At 35.6% G+C, this 19,028-nt stretch overlaps 1 pseudogene; it reads left to right on the plus strand.

The window, feature by feature from the left end:
* The first annotated feature begins 5,056 nt into the window (after nt 1-5,056).
* Nucleotides 5,057-5,452, plus strand: LOC105706519 (small ribosomal subunit protein uS8-like; annotated as a pseudogene).
* The last annotated feature ends 13,576 nt before the right edge of the window (nt 5,453-19,028 follow it).

Here is a 19,028-nt window from a genome sequence, read left to right on the forward strand (position 1 = left end):
TAAACATAATTATTTTTTAACTTATCTTTTGGAACTGACCTTCTATGCTACTTGACACAAATGGTAAATTGAAGTAACTTGTTTTATTATGGGTATCTTTATCCTGTCATCTAGAACCAGTCTTTCAAGACTTTGCTCATACTAAATAATTTATATTTAGGGCTTTTCAATTTTTTCCTGTAAGCTCTGTCTTTTCTACCAGATCCCATTCTCCAATTGAGAAATGAGGAAACCTTGAACAAAGTATTGCAGTTGAGAGTGTATTGAAGAGTCAGTTTGGGGACATTTGTTTTCTTGCCTGTTACGCCAGAACATCTAACATGACCATATTTATGCCACAGTACTGAAGTTTTATGAGTCTATATAACAGTGGTTCATAATCGGGATTGATTCAACACATCTCAAAGTGGGAAAATAAAAACTTTATGTTAAAATAAGAAAATAGTACAATAGAGCCATCTTTTCTAGGTAACCCAAAGCAAGATGCATTCTACATGGATCTGCAAGCAGCTTTACAGCATAAGGAGGACAGAAAAAGAAAAAGACACAGACATACATACACACACACAAATGTATAATTTTTTTTTACATATGCTATCCTTCTGAGGTTAGAAATCAATTTCCCTGTGTGAATGTATTGATTCTTTTGCCTTTTGAATAGCCCGAGCCCTTTCAGCTGTCATTAGTGAGTTAAGTTTTTATGGGATGACAGTGTATCATGTTTGAGAACTTACACTCAATCCTATGAAATCTAATGTTAGACTACCTACATTTGAATTCCATCTCATCGCTTTATTACCATCATAACCAGAGGAAATTTTCTCAAATTATCCATTTTTTCATACTTAAAACTGAAATAAAAATAACTTAATCATAGTGTCATTGCATTGATTTTCTGAATACAAAGAACTTAATGCAGTGTCGAGCATAATAAACACATAAGAAATGGTAGGTATTCAATATTATTTTCTAATAGACTCCCTCTACAACAAAATAAGCAAGAGACTCATTTCTATTGAGTGTTTGTATTTACAATGGTAGTACATTCTTAGGTAGTATCGAGGTTTTAGAATACTTGATCTAAAACATTATTTTACCATAACAAAGGCATATCATTGCCAGACAATAGAGATGCATAATGTTTGTGTCTACATTCTGAAACCAGAGAAGTGAAAACGTTTCTGTCACATTCTTACATCAGAATGAAGTGATAGTAATTGGAGATTACTACAATGAACAAATTAGCTTATTATCTGTAACTAGAAAAAGTTGTGAGTACATAATTGATAGTTTATGTGGTCATTATTTAAAAAATAAAATGCTGGCAGGACGCTATGGCTCACACTTGTAATCCCGGCACTTTTGGAGGCCGAAGCAGGCGGATCATCTGAGTTCAGAAGTTCGAGACCAGCGTAGTGAACATGGTGAAACCTCACATCTACTAAAAATACAAAAACTAGCTGGGCATCGTTGTGGGTGCCAGTAATCTCAGCTATTCAGGAGGCTGAAACATGAGAATCACTTAAACCAGAGAGGTGGAGATTGCAGTGAGCTGAGATCATGCCACTGCACTCTAGCCTGGACGATAGAGGATAGAGTGAGGTTCAATCTCTCTCAAAAAAGAAAATTGAAAAATGAAATACTATTAGGATGCAAGAATGAATTAATCACAGCCAGAAGTACAGGTTATTATTCAAGATTGTTTGGCAACAAATATTGACTTGTCTATTTGTCAAAAGGGCCATTTGTCTAAAATTTTCTTTATATTAATAGATTATATTGAGTACAATCCCAAATTTTATAATACAATTTCTGAGATAGCAAAACAGTCACATTTATTTTTGTTTCTAAGAGGTGAAAATCAAGTGCGAGATGATTTATTTCTTAATAGCTTCCTCCGTTGATTTTTTTGATCAACATACTAAATGAGCAATTTTTTTTATGTTTTTGTTTTTACCTCACTTACACTGTGTAACAAAGACCAAAGCTTCTTTTCATATGTACTTTCCTCACTTCAGATCTTAGTTATAGCAAATCAGTTTTGTTGCTGTTTTATTGTCTCTTTCCTATACAAAGAGAGAGTTTAGTAAATGTTAGACTGACATTCCAAGAAAAAAAGGCTCTGATTTCTCATGTTTGCTGATTTCTGTGGCAAAAATGCTCCCATATGGCCAATTTCAAACTACTGATGTATGTTGTTGTACCAGGAATTCAAAAAAGGTGTGCAAAATTGAGTTGTGTAAATTACTGAAACCCAGCTTCAGCACATTATGTGTGTATGTGTGCATATGTGTGTATATTTGTGTGTGTATGTGTGTGTACGTGTGTGTGTATGTGTGTGTGTATTAATATGGCAGGATTTGTTTCAGATAACAGGGATACAACCGACAAGAATATAAAATGTCTGTTTTTTTCGTATGTATAACAGGGGGAGACACAAACATTAAATTAGAAAATGAATTAATAAGTCCAATAATTTCCAAAACACTAAGCAAGGAAAAAAATAATATAAAGATGAGTTAGAGAGTGACTTGGAGGCTTTGACGGTTGGGAGAATTAGAATAGTTATGTCAGTAAAGCTCTTTTTAAGAAAAGGGCATTTGAACTCAAACATAGCTCATATCAAGGAAAAACCTTACAAAGTATTGGGAGCGGTATGCTCAAAACTGCCCTGAGGTGAAAACATGCTTGGTGTACTTGAGGAGCAGAAATAAGCCCAATGTGACAACTGGGAAGTGAGCGAGGTGAGATGTAAAAGATGAGGTCAGAGAGACGGGGTACATTATGCAAAGCCCAGTTGTGTATGATACTACATCAGAATTTTAGTGTTAAAAGGCCATAGTATATTAGAACTGAACATTTGCCTCCAGAGGAACAGTTTTAGGCAGAGACTTCAGAAAAGTATGAGGATGTCTGTACTTGGCATTGAGATAGCAAGTTAACACAGAAGCCCTCGTCTCAGTTGCATTTTGAGTTTGAAGTACTGCTAAGGAAGTCTTCAGATTTTGATGAGCAGGCAAAGGTTGCATTTTACATATAAAATTAAAAATTAGGACTTTCCCAATTGCTACAGAAAAATTATATACTGTATCAAGATAATGAATATCAGTGACTTGAATTTCTTCACATGTTGAAATTTTCAACAAATCTTCTCAATATTTATTTTCTTGTATGAACATAATTATTCTATGAGGTAGGCAGATATATTTATTATTCAAAATTAAAGTGTAGAAAGTGAGAGCCAAGGAATTCTGGTGACTGGACAATGACTGATATAATTTTAAATCTTATCTTTTCTATTTCTTTCCAATGTTAATTATTTCATACTGCTGCCATAATGTTTATTTATTTGAGACTTCCTAATTATTTTTGAATGTTATTAATCTCAATAAATATAAATCAATAAAATTTTACAAGCCATTAAAAATAGATTCAATTGTCATATTTAAAAATTTAAGTCATAGCATAATAGCTTTTCTCATCATACTTCTATGTTCTATTATCTCTGTGAATTTTGGATTTGTAAAGATCCATAAGCTCTATTTTAGTTATAAGAGCCTGTTCAAATATTAAAATGATCTTAGGGAGTACTGAGTTATAAAATATATAATATAGTATAAAAACAGCAGCTTTTTCTTTCTTGATACTTAGTTTAATGTAAGATATTTTTGAAGAATTTTATTTCAGTTTAGAAGTGGCCTTTACTAAGAAATTTTCTAATGTCACTTTGATAGCTCTGTTCCATGCTTTAATACTTCAGTGAAATAACATATAATTAAGTTATCATAACTGTCTTTCAAAGATATAGAGAGCTCAAAAACTTTATGCATTAGTGGAAATAATTTAAGAATTATGGAGGGATAAATTACAAAAAACTTGAATGTGAATGATTTTAAGTTACTTAATTTATAATATTCAATAGAGTTTACAAAATTGATATTGTCAATGTATTATGTACCTATATCTAGGCTACACTAAATATAGATGAAATAAATAATTCAGTAACATAAAAAGATGCATTACCACAAGAAGAAGGACCTTTTGATTCTCCTCTGATGCCCAGGCACACATACAACTACTTCTTAGCTCCTAGTTACCTTTGGGAGATGGAGTTTGTAGTATGATTGGTCAGAGTCAAGGTCAGCTCATGGTTGCACATTACATGATACTTTGATTTTCATTCAGAGATTCTCCCTTATGTGTAGATTTCCCTTTTGAAAGACCTTTAGGAAACTGATATAAATGGTAGGCTAAATTTAGCTACTCTTAAACCCCTGGCCTTCATGCCATTATAATAGCACAAAAATAAACCCAAGACTCTATTTGAATTTGTTACATCCTCATAATTATGGTGCTCAGGGAAATAGTTACAAAGATGGAGGACAGTGTACCTGCTCTCAAGGAGTTTATAGTCTAACATAGGAGACACTCACATAAATAATGAAATCTTGTTACATAGGGACAAAAATATAGGGGAGCATATTTGATTCTGCTCTGGTGTACAGAGCAGGAAAATTTTTCATGGAATATATTCTTTGACTTTGATCCTGAAGGGCAAATTACTTATTTCTAGATGTAGAATAAGAAATCACATAATAGGATATAAGAAACAAGCTTGAGTAAATACTTGAATGTCCATGACTAACATAATCAGAGATAGTTAAGATAAGGTTGGGGACAAGAAGTGATGATGGAATAAAAAATGCTTTATATAGGTAAGATGCAAGATTGGGACAACCATAATGTCTTTTAATTGAGAGGGAAGAGTGATAGGAAAAAACTCAACTGTCTCATGAATAGAGATCATGTTGGGCCTCAAATGGGAACCAAAAGAAGATAAACATGCTTAGAAGGTGAGTTAACGGGAAATGTTCAGAGACTGGTTTGCGCAATCAATGCAAATGCAAGCAGAGAAGTATAGGGGACAATCAGACAGGAATATATGTTGCTCAGGATAGAAGGTAGGTTTTAAGATACGACTTTGAAAGTCATCATTGTATAGAAAATCCCATGTCTCTTCCCTCCCATCCTCTTTCAGGCATCTTTCCATGCCGCCACAATGGTGCACATGAATGTCCTGGCTGAGGCTCTCAAGAGCATCAACAATGCCAAAAAGAGAGGCAAACGCCAAGTGCTTATTAGGCCATGCTCCAAAGTCATCGTCCGGTTTCTCACTGTGATGATGAAGCATGGTTACATTGGCGAATTTGAAATCACTGACTATCAGGGAGCTGGGAAAATTGTTGTGAACCTCACAGGCAGGCTAAACAAGTGTGGCGTGATCAGCCCCAGATTTGATGTGCAACTCAAAGGTCTAGAAAAATGACAGAATAATCTGCTTCTGTCCCCCCAGTTTGGTTTCATTGTACTGACAACCTCAGCTGGCATCATGGACCATGAAGAAGCAAGACAAAAACACACAGGAGGGAAAATCCTTGGATTCTTTTTCTAGGGATGTGATAAATATATTTACAAATAAAATGCCTCATGGAGTCTGGTGCTTCTGAAAAAAAGAAAAGAAAATACCATGTAAGATGAGAAAAATATATACTGACAATACAGCTCCAACAAGCTATCTAGCAAATTGTGGTTTAAAATTTCCCTTTATTACTGCAAAAGTTATGACTATGTTGAACTGAAAGATGGATAAGTAAGAGTGAGAAGGATGTTGAAAAAGGCTTCAGAGACTTGCTGGATGCTCCTTTCTGAGATTCAAGTGACCAGAGTCAGGCAGATACATAGGGAGGGATAGGAAATAGAAGCTTTAATGAAAATCATTATCTAGTGAAAACAAATGAGATCAAAAGTCAGTCCTGAGCTAAACAGGGTGATCAATTAGTATTTCTGTGTCTACTGGTGGCAAACATAAGAATCTCATTGGAATAAAAAGATCTTCCCTCATGTAAATGTCTCAGGAGTTCCAGTACTGTCTGAGAGTCTAGCCTTTCATGGACACAGAGCATTCAGCTGAGAACACCACCAAAATCACTTGCTACAAGTACAGATATTTCTTTGGCCAAAGTATCTGTGTGTGGTAGAAATGCACAATTTTTTCCTCTCTCCACTGCCCATATTACAGCTGTGTTAGGAGGAAAGCTCATTTTCAATAACCAGTGAATCACCATGCTTGTGCTGTTTCTAAACCTCTGGAGAGGATTATCTATGCACAGTGATAGAGCTGCACACCAGTTCTGGTAAATGCCTGGTGGAACCGAGGAAGTACCCTAGAGGAAAAACTGAATTTTCTGCTGTGAGAGGTGGCAATTTTATCATCATTCTTTGCAATATTACCATGCATGATAAGAGCATTTTATTTCCTTTACTTTAATTTCAGGTTACTCCCATATCATATAAGGTTAACACTAGCTACTGTATTAGTCCATTCTCACATTGTTATAAAGACATACTTGAGACTAGGTAACTTATAAAGAAAAGAAATTTATAGCTCACAGTTCTACAAGCTGGATAGGCTTCTGCTTCTGTGGAGGCCTCTGGAAACTTACAATCACTGCAGAAGATGAAGGGGAAGCAGGCATGGTCTTTACTTGGCCTGAGCAGGAGAGAGAGGGAACAAAGGGTTAGGTGCTATACATGTTCAAACAACCAGATCTCATGAGAACTCTATGAAAAGAACAGCAAGGGGGAAGTCTTCCCCATGTTCAAACACCTCCCGTGAGGCCCCTCTTCCAACACTGGGAATTACAATTTGACCTGAGATTTGATGGGGACACAGAGCCTAATGACATTATTCTGCCCTGGCACCTCCCAAATCTCATGTCCTTTTCACATTTCAAACACAATCAGGTGTTCCCAATTGTATTAGTCTGTTTTCATCTAGTGATAAAGACATACCAGAGACTGGGAAGAAAAAAGAGGTTTAATGGACTTACAGTTTCACATGGCTGGAAAGGCCTCACAATCATGGAAGAGAACAATGAGGAGCAAGTCACAGTTTACATGGATGGGAGCAGGCAAAGAAAGAAAGCTTGTTCAGGGAAAACCCCCTTTTTATAACCATCAGATTTCATGAAACTTATTTACTATCATGAGACCAGCATGGGAAAGACCTGCCTCCATGATTCAATTACCTCCTACTGTGTCCCTCCCATAACACATGGGAATTCTAGATAAGATTTGGGTGAGGACACAACCAAATAATATCACCCACAGTCCCCTAAAGTCTTTTTTTTTTTGAGATGGAATTTCGCTTTTGTTACCCTGGAGTGCAATGGTGCGAACTCGGCTCACCGCAATCTCCGCCTCCTGTGTTCAAGTAATTCTCCTGCCTCAGCCTCCTGAATAGCTGGGACTACAGGAATGCACCACCATACCCAGCTAATTTTTGTATTTTTAGTAGAGACGGGGTTTCACCATCTTGACCAGGATGGTCTTGATCTCTTGACCTCATGATCCACCCACCTCAGCCTCCCAAAGTGATGGGAACATAGGTGTGAGCCACTGCACCTGGCCTCCCCCAAAGTCTTAATCTATTCCAGCATTAATTCAAAAGTCCAAGTCCAAAGTCTAATCTGCCTATGAGCCTGTAAAATCAAAAGCAAGTTACTTACCTCCAAGATACAATGTGGGTATAGGCATTGGGTAAATCCTTCTTTTCCAAAAGGGAAAAATAAGTCAACAGAAAGGGGCTACAGATCTTATGCAAACCTAAAACCTAACAGGGCAGTCATTAAATCTTAAAATTCCAAGATAATCTTCTTTGATGCCACATCTCATATTCAGACCACATTGACACAAGGGATGGCTCACAGGGCCTTGAGAAATTCTGCCTCTGTGACTTTGCAGGTTATAACTCCTGTGCTGATTTCACATGCTGGTGTTGAGAGCCTATGGCTTTTCCAGGTGCATGGTACTAGCTGCCGGTGGATCTACCATCCTGGGGTCTGAAGGACAGTGGCCCTCTTCTCACAGCTCCACCAGCCAGTGCCCCAGTGAGAAGTCTTTGTGGGGGCTCCAACTCCATATTTTCTCTTCACTCTACCCTAGTAGAGGTTCTCTATGAGGGCTGCCCCCTTGCAGCAGACTTCTGCCTGGACCTTCAGGCATTTCCATACATCTTCTGAAATTTAGATGGAGACTCCCAAGCCTCAACTCTCGTCCTCTGCACAGCTGCAGACTTAACACCATGTGGAAGCCCTTCTATCTTGAACACTCTGGAGCAGTGACCCAAGCTTCACGTGGCTCCTTTTAGCCACAGCTGGAGCTGGATCAGGTATTATGCAGGGCACCATGTCTCAAGGCTGTACAGAGCTGTGGGGCCCTGGGCCTTGACCAAGATATCATTTTTTCATCCCAGGCTTCCAGGCCTGTGATAGGAGGGACCGTCACAAAGGTCTCTGATATGCTCTGGAGACATTTTCCCCATTGTCTTGGCTATTAACATTTGGTTATTCTTTACTTATGCAAATGTATACAGCTGCTTGAATTCCTTCCCAGAAAAACTGGTTTTTATTTCCTACCACACAGCCAGGCAGCTAATTTTCCAAACATTTATGCTCACTTTTTAAATATAATTTCCAGTTTCAGGTCATTTATTTGCTTATGCAGAAGAGTACACAAGTTTAGAAGCAGCCAGGCTACATCTTGAATGCTTTGTGCTTAGAAATTTATTCCACTAGATACTTTAAATCATCTCTTTCAAGTTCAAAGTTCAATAGATCCCTAGAGCAGGAACACAATCCTACCAATCTATTTGCCGAAGCATAGCAAGAGTGACCTTTACTCTAGTTCCTAATAAGTTCCTCACCTCCACCTAAGAGCTCCTCAGCCTGGACTTCACTGTCCATATCATCATCAGCATTTTGGTCACAACCATTCAACAAGTCTCTAGTTAAGTTCCAAACTTTCCCTCCTCTTCCTGTCTTCTTCTGAGCCCTCCAAACTGTTCCAACCACTGCCCATTACCCAGTTCCAAAGCTACTTGCACATTTTCAGGTATCTTAATAGCAATGCCTCACTTCTCAGGTAACAATTTTTTATATTAGTCTGTTTTCACACTGTTATAAAGGCTTGCCTGAGACTAGATAATTTATAAGGAAGAGGTTTAGTTGGGTCACAGTTTTGCAGGATGTACACACTTCTGCTTCCAAGGAGGCCTCAGGAAACTTACAATCATGACAGAAGGCAAAGAAGAAGCAGGCACAGCCTTCACATGGCAAGAGCAGTAGAGAAAGAGAGCAAAGGGTGAGATGCTACACGCTTTCAAACAACCATCTCATGAGAACGCTATCACTAGAATGGCAAGGGGAAGTCTGCCCCATAATTCAATCACCTCCCACCCAGGTCACTCCTCCAACACTGGGAATTACAATTCATCATGAGATTTGGGTGGCGACAGAGAGAGACAAGTCATATCAGCTATCAAGCTAGAGAATTTATCATTATCATGAAGTTAAGAGTTTAGAGACATGGTTTACCATGTTAGCCAGGCTGGTCTCAAACTCCTGACCTCAAGTGATCCACCCACCTTGGACCCCCAAAGTGCTAGGATTATAGGTATGAACCACTGTGACCAGAAATCTGAAACTTTTCCTGAAATTCTATCCATAACTTAAAAGTGAGAGTATTGTTACTATAAAATTAGCTAGAGATTTCAAAATACAGATGGTAACAGAAAATAATGACATTGTTTTTCCTTACGGCCATATGTTTCACAAATTGTCATAGCTTTTGACAGAAATTAGTGGGTTGTTGTTGTTGTTGTTGTTTGAGATGAAATCTCACTCTGTCACCAAGGCTAGTAGAGTGCAGTGATGTGATCTTGGCTCACTACAACCTCCACCTCCTGGGTTCAAGTGATTCTTCTGCCCCAGCCGCCTAAATAGCTGGTATTACAGGCACGAACCACCGTGCCTGGCAAATTTTTATGTTTTTAGGAGAGATGGGGTTTCACCATGTTGGTCAGACGTCTCAATCTCCTGACCTTGTGATCTGCCTGCCTTGGCCTCCCAAAGTACTGGGATTACAGGTTTAAGCCACTGTGCCCAGCCTAGTTAGTCTTCTAATGTCAAATACAGGCAGTTCTGAAAAAGAAACTAAACAGATTTGCCCAATTTTTAATAGCAATGGCTTAAGAATACATATTACATTTGATAATTATTCAACAACTGCTTAATTTGAGGAAATAAACTAGGATTTATTAATAGTACTTATAGAACGATTTCCAGCTGTTGTAATGCTGAAGGTATGTTAAGGCCATTTTATTGTTGTTTTTCCTCTGGCACTAAGTGAAATTTTTCTGCCTGGCCCTGAAAGCGACATAAAACATACTGGCACAGGTAGTTTATTCATTGCTAGCTCTAAAACAGAAGATGATAATGTTATAGAGAATATCTGAGATGTACTTTTCAAAAAGCAATTCAAGTATTTATACTTTTTATAATAATTAAAAGGGTAAAAATCTCTTTGAAGGAATTAGATTATGAATGAATGATAATTAAGTTTACACATACATAGATATCATTGTATGTTTGTTTTCTGGACACTGACAGAAAACGTCTTTCCCTGGCTTCCACTAGATTGAATTTCATAGCAATAATTTAAATAAAAATACTTTACTGAGTACAATTTCTGAAGAAAACATGAAATAGCCACATTAGGACGGTTGTTAGAAGCTATAGCCATTGGACAATTGCTGAATTGTATCAGGCTATCTTCAACAAAATACACTGGGACTTTCGTTAAAATGTATGTTTCTTGTCTCCAACCCATTCGGTTGTTTGACTCCTATGAGTAAAAAATAGAACATGCACTTTTTTTTCTTTGAGACAGAGTCTTACGTTGTCACCTAGGCTGGAGTCCAGTGGTGCAATTTTGGCTCACTGCAACCTCCACCTCCCAGGTTCAAGCGATTCTCCTGCCTGAGACTCCCAAGTAGCTGGACTACAAGCTCCTGCCACCACACTTAGCTAATTTTTGTATTTTTAGTAGAGACGAGATTTCACTATGTTGCCCATGTTGGTCTCAAACTCCTGACTTCATGACCCACCTGCCTTGGCCTCCCAAAGTGCAGGAATTACAGGTGTGAGCCACCGAACTCGACCAGAATATGCACTTTTTAATGAACTGAGATTTGTATGTGATTTTTATGCACAAGAAAACTTGAGAATCTCTGATATAAAAGTAGGCTGATGTTATTCTTGGTTTGTTTTTTCTCCTGAATCTTTTATAATACAATAAGTAGTAGTAAGTATACATCTTGGAAGACCATATTTATTGTTTGTAAAATGAGACTATGCTAAGCAATCAAGATATACAATTATTAGGCAAAGGTCAGCATTAGAACACACAAAAGAAGAGGCTTGAAAAGCAGTTTAGTTGACTTTGTATAAACTATGAAAAAGATCAAGCTACAATGAAAACTAATCTGATTGTAGTTTGTAGGTTGATTGGGATGTTAACAGCAGGAAAAGAAAAGAAGAAATAGAAAAGTGTTGGCCAGAGTCTGCACTAAAACATCTCAAGGAAAATGACAAAAAGAAAACACATTATCATCAAAGTTCACAAGTATGAGCAGGAAATATTGGAAAAAATCATACTGCAAGTAAAGAAATTAACAACAGAAGATCCAGAAAGTGGAAAAGAATTGCTGAGAAAGCTTCTTATAGTATACAAGAATTAAGGAGCAACACAGTTCATGCATCATCAAATTGTTATTCATTTAGGAAGGGAGTAAAGAGACTTGGAAAATAATTCACTCTAATGTTGGGTGTGGAATGTTGTAAAAGTTTTATCACTGTAAGAAATATCATAGCAAATTAGGCCATTGAAAATGTGGCCTAAATGTCAGAAATATAATAAATGATATAGTGATGTTTTGCTTCGGCAACTAACAAAATGCACATTACACAGAATAGTCATTTTATACAGGTGAAAACTACACTGAGGGCTTGCTACCTAGATGAATGAGTTATAGAGATATGACTGGCTTGCAATAAATTGTTCTGATAGGGAAATGCCTTGGTATTTAGGGGGCAAGCAATTAATCCTATACAAGAAGGCTATATTTTAAAGAACAGTAAGTATGGAAATGACAGAGTTCCCAGAGAGAAATTCTAGAACTTGAATGCATTTCTACCTAGCTCCTTCTTAAAGCCATCCGTAAACATTTGAAAATATTTTTTATTTTCTAATACAATTCAGATTATAACACTCTATCTAGGTTGGACTACTAGACATACAAACTGCTCAGCTGCAGTCCTTGAAGAAGAAATACAACTTTGCATATGTAGACATTGATTATCTTTTTCTGTGCTTTTAGTCATTATGCCATTTATTGTGTGTATGATACACAATAACATAATTAATATAATATAATGTCACAGGTCATATCATTGTACCTATGAGCAGTAGCCAGACTGCTTTATAAAAATAGACATGACCTATATGAAATTAATGTTTAACTTCATTTTTAAGAGATTAGTAAATAATATAGAGAAATTTTCAAACCTGATGTCTGCTCTGCCTTGCTGTCCATGAAGATATTTGAAATTGGTGAGTGTATGCAACTGACCTTGATAAGAAACCATTTTATGTAATAGAAGCTTTGAAGTCATTGCACTATAAGCACATATTATATGCATCATCAAAAGATCATTCTATTTAATACATTTAATTCTCCTGCCTCAGCCTCCCAAGTAGCTGGTACTACAGCTAATTTTTTTGTATTTTAGTAGAGATGGGGTTTCACCATGTTGGCCAGGATGGTCTTGATCTCATGACCTCGTGATCCGCCAGCCTCAGCCTTCCAAAGTGCTGGGATTACAGGTGTGAGCCACCACGCCCAGCTGGTTGTGTTTTATAAAAATGTAAAAAATATTTTTCTTGACTATATTTGAGGGGTTATATTCATGTTCAGTTTTGATTATAAAACAATAATCCTTTAAAAAACACGTAAACAAACAAGACACACAACCAAAGGTAAAACTTTAAAATGTACTTTCTATTTTATTTAAGCTCATCAGGAGAAAGTAAAATACTTTTTCTTTTCTTTCACAAAACATATAATCTCAAGCCTTGATGAGAAAATCTGATACTTTGTGTTTCTCTGGAAAGAAGTAAGTAAAACAAAATCAGTCTGTCAATTCAACATTATTTTAGAAATATAATAATATATAAACAATGTAATCAGCATATATGGAACATCTAAAGTGAGTAGAAAATACAGTTTTGAAAGTGTATAAAAAGGAAAGGTGAAATGTGATAAATAATATTGTCAAAAACTTTGAAAGATTGATTTTATAATAGTAATGCATTGTGAATTCAATAGTAAAATTACATATCTGTATCTATGTATCTATCTATCTTACTGTGAATGAAATATAGTATGCAAGCATATTTGACCTTTAAAAAGATATTTTGATATTTTATCTATGTGGAACAAAACAAAAATATTAGATGTAAATGATTATCTCAGCATTTTTTTTTCACTTATATAATGAACTACTAACTTAAATTTGTGTGTTGTGTTAACTCTAGCAGAAAATGCTTTGGCAAGATGCATTTGATGGTGTAGTTTGCAGGACAATAATTTATATGAAAAACAAATGAAAAATGTGGTTTTATTTCAGATGAAATAATGAGTAGCAGCTGCTACTGAACAAGTCATATAAACTACACACACACACAAATACACACTCACACACACATATAAACATATATATTACGTATATGAGCCATCAAGAGATGCACTATTAGCTTAGGATAAATTTCTATGTATTTAACCAGGCATATAAGACATTTTATATGTGACCTCTGTCTAAATATGATGAGCTTATTTATTACTATATTCATGCAAACCTGCATGTTTATAAATATACAGATTCCTATATTTACAGTCCCAAGAGCATATCCTCCAATTGCCAATCTTTATACATATCCTTCCTTTTCCCACATTGATCATCCAGTGTCTCTCTTAAGCTTTAAAACTCTTCTTTAAAATCATTTTTCAAAAATTTTTGCCATTGACTATAATTTAACTGCCCTACTTGTTTTAATAATTCCTTATTCATATCTCTGTCCAAGTATTATTGTATCATTTTGTGATTAATTTACTTTGATTCCACCCTCAACAAAATGTCAATAGTGTTATGTATATCTCATTTTGTATCTCAGGGAAAGAAACATAATTGATATGTACTCTAAAATATGTGAACAATAAAAAGATATATTTATTAAGCATCACCTTTACTCCTCGCAATGTCTGTAAGGCTGTCTATTATCATTGTAATTTTATAGATGAAGAAAGTATGTATTCAAGGTCACATCAATAACTAGATTCCTGGGATTTGGACTTAATTTTTTATAATTTACTAGTTCTCTTCATTTTATATCATGCTGATAAATTAATCTAACTGAATAATATTTTGCAACTTGTTTTTCTTTGTATTTTATTCATTATACTATTGCTTCACATGAAAATAGTCTTTCCAAGGCAGTATTAGGGAGGTAATTCTTCCACATTTTTCTAAACTATATACTATTTGCAAAATCATGGTACATCTTAGTTAAGGCAAAACCATAGTCATGGTTAGAGGCAGTAAATCAAGGCTGATCCACTTATCTATCTTTGATTTATGATGGATGAGCTTTTTTTCCATGGATGTTTGAGCAAAGTTGTTTCATTCACCCACAGATGATTTATGTTGGGTGATCTACTTGTCCAATGAAGATTTATTACAGAGGATCCACTCTCCACTGTGATTAAATAAGTGCAATAGGCTTGTCCAGAAGTAAGAAAGAAAAACAGAGACACGCATGTATGTTACAACCCAATATAAAATCACTGAATCTAAGTAAAAAGCAGAAAAGTAAAATCACAGCTTAAGAAAATATAGGTGGCCCCTCTGAATACATATTTTTAAAATTATTTTCTTACTCTGTGTCAAAATATGATTATATCATTAGAAATATATTGTTGTAAATATCGGTGGGCTAAATTATTATTTTAAATAAAATCTTGAGCAGATGCTATTCTAATTTATATTGTTCACAAAACGTTAAATGAATTTTATAATTTCTCATTAGGAATCATCTGAATCAACTCGGTTCAGTATGTGAACTAATGAAGAGTTTCATAAACATGTATTTTAGAGAAATATTACATTTTTATTGTATCTATTTTTCTAAATACATCAAACAATTTAAAATGTTAATATATATTTTATTTTTCCAAAACCAGCTCACCTGTGTTCACATATTTTTTTCTCTGATATACGTAATTATTCACTTCTTCCTGTAGACGTTTATCCAGTTATTAAAAGAGTCATAATCTCCCCTAAATGTTTAAGCTCACTTATTATCTCTTCTTGTCTCTTTTATAAGATAGTCCTATTCTGAATTTTTCCTTAAAAATTAGACCCTTAAAGCTGAGGCAGAATCATTGATAACCATTAAGGATGAGGCAAAAATTGGTCATTCATTCACCCACTAGAAATGGTCAATAATTGGATTTAGCTAGATTATCAAAAATAATTTCTTATGGCAGGAGATCAAAATATTCTTAAAAAATCTGTACAGATTGTCACTATTCTTTTGCTTTGTCTATCTGATCTCTTAACCACATGAGGATATTAACTAAGATTAGTTCGATTTTTCTTCAGAGAAATAAAAAACTACTGATCACTACAGGCTTTTATATTTGCCTAAATGACTGCAATTTTTTTCATGTCTTATTCTAATTTACTTGCAATGCTCTATATTCTGGTAATTTACCTGTAATTTTTATCTCTATGTATATATTGATGTGTATATCTTATTGGAATCTATATCTACATGTGTATCTATTCATTTTTTCTTATTTTATTTTATTAATTTATTTTTGAGACAGAGTGCCATGCTATTCCCCAGGCTGGAGTGCAGTGGCGCCATCTCGGCTCACTGCAACCTCCGCCTCCTGGGTTCAAGCAAGTCCCCTGCTTGGCCTCCCAAGTAGCTGGGATTACGGGCACCCACCACCACACCGAGCTAATTTTTGTATTGTTAGTAGAGACAGAGTTTCACTATGTTGGCCAGGATTGTCTTGTTCTCCTGACCTCGTGATCTGCCTGCCTTGACCTTCCAGTACTGGGATTACAGGCCTGATCTACCATGCCCAGCCAGTTGTTTGAATTTTCAATTCTCTACTGGCGCATGGTGTTTTCTACCTTTTCATATTTTGTAACTTATTTTTCTTTTTATTTGTTTATTATGCTATTGCTTCATATGAAAATGGGTTTCAAAGGCAGTATTATCATTTGACAATCTTTATTGCTGAGATATCTGTTCGGATCATTTGCCACTTTTTCATTGTGTTTAATTTCTTATTGTTGAGTTTTAAGTCTTTTTGTATATTTTAGATAACAGTCTATCATCAGATATGTGTTTTATAAATATTTTCTTCTTGACTTTGCCTTGCATTTTCAGTCTGAGCAGTGTCTTTGGCACACAAAAACAATGTAAATCATAATCAAGTTCGCTTTATAAAATGTTTATAGTGTAAATGATGGTTGGGGTGTTGTATCTAAAATGCCATCACTAAACTCAATGTGATCAAGATTTTCTCTTATGCTATCTTCTAAAAGTTTTATACTTTTGTGTTTCACATGGAATTCTATGTAAAATGTATAAAGTTGTGTCTACATTCATTTTTTATGTAAATTTCACTTGTTCTAGTATCATTTGCATAGAAAGACTATACTCTCTCCATTGTCATTGCCTTTGATCCTTTGTCAGATCAGTTGACTCTATTTTTGTGTCTGTTTCTGAGCTATATATTCTGTTCCATTGATCTATTTGTCCATTCTTTTGCAAATATCTCACTGTGTTGATTATTGTAGTTTTATAATAAGTCAAACTTCATCAAGTCTGACCCACAGACTCAATCTAGTAATGGATGAATAACATACACTGACACAAGCTTGCCAGTCAGCGCAGCCAGGGGACCTCTGCCAAAGTCAGCAGCAGTCATGATAAGCTGGCAATGTTCACATTGATTTGGTACAGATTAAGTGACAAAGGTCTCAAGGAAACACCATTAGAGGGTAATTAATATTGCTGACCCCCGAGCAGAGAGCAGTCATACACCCATTGATGATCAGGGGTCTGAGGACCACATGAGTAAACAAGCTGTTTAGATAAACTCCTCTACATTCCCTTGTTATTTGCTTCTTGCTACTAGCTCAAGGTAAGAGGATTAGGCTGCCTTCAGCCATAACCTCTTCAGAGGCTTTTGTAAAACCTTCTGGCCTTCCAAGAAGGATTGCGTTTTCTATACTTTCTCCCACTATTCTGACCGATCTCCTACTTCTCTCCTTTTTCTGATTTTTGCAGCAGGTTTTGTTGATTGAAGAGTACCGATGTGTGCAGCAGCAATTTTGTTAAGCATAGCAGTTATTACTCATATTCCAGCTTTGCATTCTAGAATTAGTAAATAACATAAGACAAACATGAGTATAATCAGTAATATTCTTTTCTAGTCAAGGAATAATATGTATTGTTACCTGGCACCTTAGTCCAGTGTGGTGTTAATGAGGGACCCCACTGACGGTGAGCCAATCCCTCCTAGTGAAATAATCACATCATTAGAGCCTGGGAAGGGAGTATCTGACTAAGTAACAGATGGAAAAAAGGCAGATTTAGAAAATGGGCTTAACAGAGTATAGAGGAGGTACAGGTTGCAGGCAGAGTAAGAGAATAAAAAAGAAACAAATTATCTGGAGTGAATGGTGTTTGTGTATAGAGTAGGATTCACTTAGCCTTTTGAGTTGTTTTCTTCAGCATTCTCCAGGTAATGTCTGGGGTCTGTATCATCCAAGGAAGTTGCATTGTCCAGGGCTGCAGGTCTTACAAGGTCATTTTCTTCATCTCTGGTACTGGGTTTGGTCCTTGCCACACCATAGTATGGTTTGATGCATTGTGCTGGACCTATGGTAGTGTGAACACAAGCATATCCTCTTCAGCATGTTAGCAAATCATTTGGACCACACCATTTATTACTCATTACATCTTTCCATGAAACTGCAGGTTTTGAGAAGCTTTAGCGAAGTGTTTTTTGATAGCTAATTAAAATTTATCATCTAATTTAAGAAATTAAAGGTAAATAAGGCTTATAATTTGTAAATTGTCAACTCTTATTTTTATCTATACTTTTGCTACACTTTAAAGTATTTTCCTCTGAACCGTTTAATTTTATCCAAGGAAATTAAGTTATAGAAATTACAGATACAAATATATTTTCTAAGTATCTTAATTCAGCAAATGTTTAAAAATAAACAAATAATATATTTGCTAGTCAAAAGATACTCTTATCAAGATGTAAGAATCAAAAAAGACAAAAACGAACCCTACAAAGTAAAACAAAAATAAACTCTGCTTCTTTTGTTCATTTTACTGTTTCTGTTAATGTAGTTTATGATTAAAAAAATGAATGAAACAGAGTCAACTTGCATATAGTTCTTTCATCCAAATAAAGAAGTGAAATTAAACCCATATTATCATAGAAACACTTTGAAAGAAAGAAAAAGCATGATTAAGTTAACATATATTTGAATACTGAGTGTCAGCATGTGTAAAACTCATTATATTATGTGTTAATTATATAAATTGAATGTTTTGATTTTCCTTATGAAAGCTATATGAAGGGAAAGAATAAATGTAATTGATATGCACTGAGTCTGACCTGCAGACTCTGACTGAGTGACAGATGAAAGGAGTTCACAGACACAGGTGTTTTGCCTGTGAGAGTGTGGTTAGAAGACTCCATGGCTTACAGACCCCAAAGGGGGAGTCCAGCCATGCAGCCCCCATATGCCAGGGACACTTGCATTTATTTTAGAACAGAATTAATGGTAAAGGTCTTGAGCAAACACCATTTGTGTATAATTAACATTGCTGACTCACCAAGTAGAGAGCAGTTATACACACAGATGATCAAAAGTTGGTTTCCAGATAAATAAGTAAACAAGCTATTTAGATAAACTCCTTTACATTTCCTTGTTATCTGCTCTTTGCTATTAACTCAAGGTAAGAGGATT

This window comes from Aotus nancymaae, unplaced genomic scaffold (assembly GCF_030222135.1).
Source record: "Aotus nancymaae isolate 86718 unplaced genomic scaffold, 86718_ANA_hifiasm-v0.15.2.pri h1tg000022l_1, whole genome shotgun sequence".
In the NCBI taxonomy this organism is placed as follows: domain Eukaryota; kingdom Metazoa; phylum Chordata; class Mammalia; order Primates; family Aotidae; genus Aotus; species Aotus nancymaae.